We start from the raw sequence: 8,555 nt of genomic DNA on the forward strand, positions 1-8,555 counted from the left end.
AATTTTGCAATTGTATAGTCTGTCTGTTAGAGGTATAGGATAGGTGTCAGGGACATTATTTTTTAATTGTATCTTCATATCATACTACTGTATATAAAAGCATGTGAAATTATTTTTAAATTTGAAAAAAGATACATATCAGCCTAACTTAAAGATATCTATTGAAATATTAATTGCATTTATGTTTTTACCTAGAAATTGTACTGATTAGAATTTATCCTACATGTATGTGTGTGTGTGTAATCATTCATGACATCGCCAGCAGTATTGTTTTAGTGGTGATATACTAAAAAAAATTCTAAACTATGAAATCAATGCTAAAAGCATTCGGTTTATGTTAGATTATCAGTGGTAAAAAGCAAGATTTCACATTCTATTTAAATATGGAACCACTAGAAGTACTTTTATTTGAAAGACCTTTAAGAAAAACTTAGAGGGGGCCTGGCCCTAGCTCAGGCCTTTAAGTGGCTGCTTCCACAAAGCTGTCAGCCTCAGGTTGCTGGAGTTCGAAACTCACAACTCTCCAGCTGGCCAAAAGGGCCCTGAAGGCATTCGAGGAACCAGAAAAAAAAAAAAAAAAAAAAAGAAAAACTTAGAAAGAGGGTTTTTTAAAATTCTTTTTCTTATATATTTAGTACAGGGCCTACAGGGTCTCACTGCACAGATCGGACTCATAGTGATCCTTCTGTTTTCAGCCTCCCAAGCCCTGGGATTACAGTCATGTGCCACCATGCCCAGTCTAGAGAGAGCTTTGATGAAGCATTTTGAATTTTTTTTTGTACTGGAATTAATTCTAGGGCCTCATATATGCCAAGCACACTTTGCCACTGAGCTTCTGATTAGTAAAAAACTTACAGCATAAGATGGTGAATTTCTGATCACAAATGCGAAAAATTCATCTACTGTTTAAAGGAACAAATTATTTTTTAAAATATTCATATCCTATTGATTAAATAAACACTTCCAATGTCTTTAAAATATTTTCTGTTTTAAGGTCATTTCATGCTTTTGAGTTAAAGGTTACATTTCTTGGAGATTAAATAAAAACCATGCAGTTAACAGTTGACTTAACTAGTTATTCACATCAGTAAACATTGACAAGAAAAAGAGTTTAATATTTTATAACAAAAGCAGGGTACTCAAGCAATAAGTATAACACAACAGCTGCAGAGCTCATTGGAATCTTCACTCTATCTAGCAAGTGTTCTTTGCGCCTTGAGCTTCAGCAGCCATTTCCTATGAATAATGCCATTAAATTATAATTTTACCAGTGGATTAACCCACTGATAAAGTTAGAGCCCCCTAGATTAAATCACTTTCTCAAAACCCTTCCTCTGAAAACATAATAACTTTGAGCTACATTTCATAGTTAAACCATACCATTTCTCCCCTGACCCCTAAAGTTTCAGGCCCCTTCATAAGACAAAAGGATTTAGTCCTTCTACAAGAGTCCCCCAAACTCTAATATTTCCAGCATTGCTCAAAAGTCCAAGTCCCAAAGTCCTCTCTGAGAGGGCCAGCCAGATAGCTCAGCAGACTAAAGCACCTGCTTAGGAAGGCGCAGGGAACAGAGTTTGATTCCCAGTGTGCTGTGCTAGCCCCGCCCCTGAGACATGCTGAGATGGCAAGTGAGACCGGGCATGACGGCACGCACCTGTAATCCCCGCTCTTGGGAGGCTGTAAACAGGTGGATCACTATGAGTCTAATCTGTGTAGTGAGACCCTGTAGACCCTGTATTAAATACATTAAAAAAAAAGTCTTCTCTGAGACCGAAGGCAGCTCTTAGCTGTTAGCCCCCCAAAAAGATAAAAATCTAGATAAATACTTCCAACACAGTGGTACAGGATAACTATTCCCATCCCCAAAAGAAGGAATGGGGGTATAAATAGAAGGTGGGTCCAGAAACCCTAACTTGAACCCCATAACTCTGTGGTTCCACTTGGAAGGGAAGATAGGAAAAGAGAACAATTAATATAATGGTACTTCTTTTTATTATTTAAGAACTCCTCTATGATGACTTATTTTCTTCCTTTTTTTTTTTTTTTCCACTGAGCCATATCCCTGGCCCTGTTAACCATTATTTTAATCACACCTCAAAAATAATTATTGTAATTTTTTTTTTTTTTTTTGATTACTTATTTTCTAAATTGCTAACTCTTGAGCAAGAGGTAGAACTTTGGTCACTGAATCACCACTGATTTTTTTTTATCAATCCATTGCTATTGTCCTAGGTGAAAGTGATAGGTTCCTTCATACTTCATCTTTTAATTTTGAACTTATTCAACTTATAAACATTACACAAATATTACAAATGCTAACATATACACTTCATTCCGCTTCCCCAATGATGGTGTCTCCCAGTCACTACACTCTTACCATGGACTGATACGATACCATTGATTAATGTGAAGTCTTTAAATTTTTCCTGTTGTCTCACTGAAGCCCTATCCCTGGACCAGGAAACAACCCAGAAAGGACACTGCATTTAGTTATCACATTTCAGTCTACTGTATTCAGTGACATTGTGCAAACTTTGTCTCTCATGGCCTTGACACAGTTAACATGCGTTGGTAGATTATTTTATCAAATATTTCTCAGTTTTGACTTGTCCTCTATTTTCTCATCATAATTTTTTTTTTGCGGAACCAGGGATTGAAGTCAGGCTCTTGTGCTTGCCAGGCAAGCACTTACTCTACTGAGCCATCTCCCCAGCCCCCTGGGTTGTACACTTTCAACAGGAATACAACAAATCAGTGTCGGGTATTTGTTCCCTGTGCATCACAGAAGATAGCCACATGGCACTTCGCTGTCTCTGTCTATGTCAACTTGGAGCTCGTGACTAAAGTAATGTCTACCAGGCTCCTCTCCCACAAAGTTACCGCTCCTCCAGTGTAGTTAATAAGTGTCTCATGGAGTGATACTTTAAAATGAGACTATGCAAACAACTTGCTTTTTTTTTTTTTCCAGTAATGAGAATGGAATCTAAGGCCTTGCTCATTCAGCATAAGTGCTCTGCTGCTGAGCTGTTTATTCCTCAGCCCTCTGCTTTTCTTTTTGTTTTTTAAAAAATGTATTTAGTACAGGGTCTATGATGTCTACAGAGTCTCACTACACAGATTGAACTCATAGTGATCCTCATGATTTCAGTCTTCCAAGTGCTGGGATTACAGGTACGTGCCACCACATCCAGTCTCAGTCTGTCTCAGTGTGCCCTGGGGGGTGGGGCTGGCATGGCAAGCCAGGGATTGAACCCTGGCTGCTTTGTTGTGCCTAAGCAGGTGCTTTAACCTGCTGAACTATCTGGCTGGCCCTCTCTGGATTTTTTTTAAAATCATACTTTAGTCCACTATTTTTATTATCCATCCTTCATTTTCACAATTTCCACTTTATTGAGGTTGAGGCATACCTTACATACCACCCATTTTATTTTTATTTTATTTATTTATTTATTTATTTATTTTTTGGTGGAACCGGGGATTGAACTCAGATCCTTGCGTTTGCCAGTCAAGTGCTTATCCTACTGAGCCATATTCCCGGCCCCCATACTACCCATTTTACCATCACACATTTTTTTTCCCCCTGCAGAACCAGGGATTGAACTCAGGCCCTTGCGCTTGCCAGGGAAGCATTTATTCTACCGAGCCATCTCCCCAGCCCCATACCACCCATTTTAAGTGTACAACTCAGCGAACTTTAATACTTTTATATATCATTGTGCAATAACCGCCATGATCCAGTTTTAGAACACTTCCATCATAGCAGAAAGTTTCTTTGTGTCTGTTCATAGTCAGTCTCCTTCCTTGCTCAGACCCCAGGTAAACATTGGTTTGCTTTCTGTTTTTGTTTACTTGACAACTAATTCTCTTTGGTGATTTTACTTGCTTGGCTTTAAAGAGTTCAGTAAGATAAATGAGGTCATTTGGGCAGGTTTTAATACAAATGATGTGGTCCTTATAAAAGGCAACTAGAATACAGACAGCAGTAGACCAGGGATGGCTATGCAGGGAGCAGAGAGCACCAGCCACCTGCTAGTCAAAGAAAGAAGTCTAACGTGCTGATATTGTTGGCATGGGTCTCCAGGTCACAGGACCGTAGGGAAAGTAGTTTCTGTTTTTTAAACAACCTAGTCTTCGGTATTTCATTATAGTGGCCCCAGGAAACTAATCAACCAGAGTTTTGAAACTGCAGTTATGTCCCTGGGGATGGGTCTAATTCCTTCCATTGGCTGGGCATTTAGTAGACTCCTACAATCTGCAGATTTGGGCCCTTGGATTTTCTTGATCTATTTTATTGACAATTTCCTCTGTTTTATTTCTCTCAATTGTTCTTTGTGCAACTCCTTTTATATAGACATAGATATTCTGAGTCTGGTTCTTTTATTTCTGTCTCTTACCACCCTTTAGCTCCTTGTTATTTTGCTTTGCTTTCCCGGAAATTGGTTCAAGCTTATTAACCTAATTTTTTCTTATCATATCATACTTTTAAAATAGCCCCAGATACTCTTTTTTGTTCCTTAAATGTTTCCTCTTAAATTAATATTGTGTCGTGGGTATAATATCTCCTTTTATCCTTCTTTGGATACTAGTGATAGTTTTTTCTCCCAGCTTACTCAAAGTTACTTCCAAATTGCTTTGCTTTTTTTGGTCTTTGTCTTCCATTAGCTATTTTTCCATTGATGTCTGTTAGTCTCTGACTGTCTACTCAAATTTAGGAGTGATTTATTAAAAAATAATGTAGAGGAGGTTCTGAGCCCAAGGGTGAAACATGTTGACTGTAGGCTGCAACTGGGGTCACTGGGCTGGGTGGTTTACTTGGGCCACTCAACGTTAGCTTCATTGGCTTTCCCCAGCAGGTGGTCCCAGATACCTCAGAAAAGAATTTCCAACTTCCAGTATTTGGAACTAGAATGGAGGTAAAACACTTGGGATTTTTTTGAATTATAAATATTTCCATAAATATTCAGTCAGCCTTCTCTTTTTGTAATACTGAGCCTCATCTACAAAATGAGCCAAGCGTTCCCCAGAAGGTGGCCTTTCTCTACTTTATCCAGCTTCTGCATTTTGGTTGAGGAGATTTTTTTCTGACTATACATGGTTAAGGAGGAATCTGGGGATCTAATCCCTTTAACATACACTTACGACTCACTCCTGTTTTATGGTGTGTGTGTGTGTGTGTGTGTGTGTGTGTGTGTGTGTGTTACTGGGAATCAAACTCATGACCTCAAACTTGCAAGGCAAGCACTGTATTGCTGAGCTATATCCCCCAACTCACTCCTTCTGTTGTATTCCCACTTCAAGAGGCTCCGGCCATTCTTTTAGCAAGTTTGTAATGCAATCAGATATTCTTATTCTCCATGACAAAATTAATAGTCATCCTTTGCAGGTAATCACTAAGTAAGTTACTTCTTTATCTGAGTGGTTTCTAAATTCCAAAACCATTTGTTCTTACCTTCTTTCCTGATCTCATTATCGCTGTGGGTTTGCTTTAAAATATTTTTATTGTCATTTTGTTAGGTTTCAATGAAGAAGCAAAATATGTGAATAAATTTAACCAAACTACTAAGAAGTCTATTTTGCATTTTTACAAGAAGATTAAAAACTTGCTCAGGAATGTTTGAAGACAAACAGGCCTGCTTCTTAATTTTGCTATTGACTATCACCATACTCAGAGTATCTGGTCAACAGTGTGTTCACAGGACAGAAATTACAACTCACACTCACACTCTTATCTGAGAAGCCACGACTTTATTCACTTTATGGCTCATTTGTAGACGGAAAAGGAAACTCTAACTTCTAGTAATTATAACTATAGCCAAAGAGACCTTGTGAAATCCTCCCTTTCTGGCCTTAGTCTTTACGTATAGCTGGAGGATACTACTAATCATCCCTCTTACCATTGACTTTCTTTCATATTAAAAAATCTTGGGGCTGGGGAGATGGCTCAGTGGAATAAGTGCCTCTCTGGCAAGCACAAGGGCCTGAGTTCAATCCCCGGTTCCCCCCAAAAAAAATTCTCCAATTTTGGATGCTCTATATATGCTAGGTGAGCAAGGAATTTTCTGTAAAATCCTACCTACTAGGGCCAGTCAAATAGCTCAGGGGATTAAAGCGCCTGCAAGCTGGCACAGGGGCTGGGAGTTCGATCCTCAGGCCTGCCATGTTGGCCCCATCCCCAGGGCGTGCTGAGACAGCAATTGAGACTGGGCGTGGTGGCATGCACCTGTACTCCCAGCTCTTGGGAGGCTGTAAACAGGCAGATCACTATGAGTCCAATCTAGTAGTGAGACCCTGTAGGCCCTTCCCTAGAAAATACAAAGAAAAAAACAAATCTTACCTACAACCCAGTAGTGTCTACATTTTTGTCCCCATTTTTCAAAGGGGAAACTAAGACTGAAAATAGCTTGTTCAGTTTCACCTAGCTATGAGTATTTTTTTCTTTTTTAAAAAATATTTTTATTGAGAACCAAATAGCGATGAGACAGTTTCACAACCGATTACTAGCACATTTTCTTTTCTTTCTTTAGATTATTTTTTTTATAATAAAACATTAGATTTACAGGGTTGAGATCAAAATACAGGCTTTTTGAAAGTGCAAAAATAAGCTCTAAGTTGTAAAGCTAGGATTTCAAACCAAGATGTTTTTCCAATCCCTTTCCATCCCACTGTGCCTTTTTTTTTTTTTTTTTTTTTTTTTCATGTATTTAGTCCAGGGCCTACAGGGTCTCACTACACAAATCAGACTCATAGTGATCCTCCTGTTTTCAGCCTCCCAAGCGCTAGGATCACAGGGGTGTGCCACCACACCCAGTCTCAATTGCTGTCTCAATGTGCCCTGGAGGCGGGGCCCATACAGCATATCAGGGACCAAACCTTGGTTCCTGCATCTGCCTAAGCAGATGCTTTAATCCGCTGAGCTATCTGGCCGGCCCACACTGTGCCATCTCAATGAAGACTTTTCCCCAAAGTCTTTGGGGTGTACATTTTCAAGTCCCCAGCTCATTTAATCATATGCCACTCTCCTTTTCAATACAGCCCCCATTCCCCATGCTCCCCATCCGTGAGTGGCATCCAGTTGCTTCAGCCTTTGCAAATGCCTGAGCCATTTTTCCTTCTAACCTGAACCCACCCATGTTCTTACCCACAAGAAGACATCACTTTGGGGGAAAGAGTTCATGACCTCCAAGGATGATTTCAGTGCCTTCTGTGCACCATAACATGTGCTGTAGCATATAAAACTCCTCTTTGCCTTATCAAAATGGTCATTCTTCCACAGAGAGATTATCTGCTGGCTCATCTATCCCTTAATTATACTGAACTATAGATTTGTAAAGCTATGACAATATTCATCTTATTCATGTGATATGTCTGTTGCCTAGTACAATGCCTGACACTTAAATATTTTGTCAAATCAATGGAGGTACACATATATTTCTGTCTGGGTTAAAATATTTTCTTGTTGAAAATGGTGTTATGATTTGGGACATTCATTAGATAAGATTTCATAAAAGAAAACTCTTCAGTGCTTTCCTTTTTTTTTTTTTTCAGAACCAGGGATTGAACTCAGATCCTTGTGCTTGCCAGGGAAGCACTTACTCTACTGAGCCATCTCCCCAGCCCTAAATTTATTAATCAGAGATTAATACTATCCTAATGTCCAAATTTTAAATAGTAGTATGGATATTGATTCATGAAATAAATGCTGACAAATCTTCAAAATATTGATTTTCACTGTGTAACTTTTTTCTTTTTTTGCAGAACTGGGGATTGAATTCAGTCCCTTGCACTTGCCAGGGAAGCACTTATTCTACTAAGCCATTTCCCCAACCCTTTACTGTTTAACTTTAAAATGTGAATTTTTACTTAAATATAAAATTAAAGGTTGTCTTATTCCCTCATGGAAACTACTATGCTTTGAACTCTTTCAGTTTAATTAAAAACATCACTACATAATTGTACAAGGCAAGAAATATTTAGATAAATATTTTGGGGTTTTTTTTGCCATAGTTTTATTGATAAACAAATAGCAATGAGACAGTTTCAAATCAAATCGGTAGGACAGTTTCAATAATTAACACACTGCATACATTCTTCTTAGTGGTTAATTGCTGTACAAGATTCGGACTTGAACCCTAGGGGGAACTACCTGCTCGGGCCCCCCTCCTGTCCCTCTCTCGGACAGGAGCTTTCTTTCTCTCAATAAATATATTCTGCTCATAAAAAAAAAAAAAAAGATTTGGACTTGAGATCCTATTTACAAACACCATTAGAACAAATCATTCTATTCATTAACAGAATGTAACTATATATCTATCCCAACCACTTTGAATACATAGATACAAAATGGGCATTCATCTGTATACTCTTTTTTTTTGCTAAGTTCCATTATTTGAATATTAGGTGTGTAAACTCAGCAAAATATTCTAAAAGAGTCCAGTAGCCCATAATAGTATTGGGTCTTCCGCTTGACTGGCAATGTCAGAAATTGTTGCCCTGAGTCCCCCACAGCTCAACATAACAGCATGGCTTTATTTCTTATATTTCGTTTTTATACTTTT

Source organism: Octodon degus, unplaced genomic scaffold (genome assembly GCF_000260255.1).
Source record: "Octodon degus isolate 3935 unplaced genomic scaffold, OctDeg1.0 scaffold00087, whole genome shotgun sequence".
In the NCBI taxonomy this organism is placed as follows: domain Eukaryota; kingdom Metazoa; phylum Chordata; class Mammalia; order Rodentia; family Octodontidae; genus Octodon; species Octodon degus.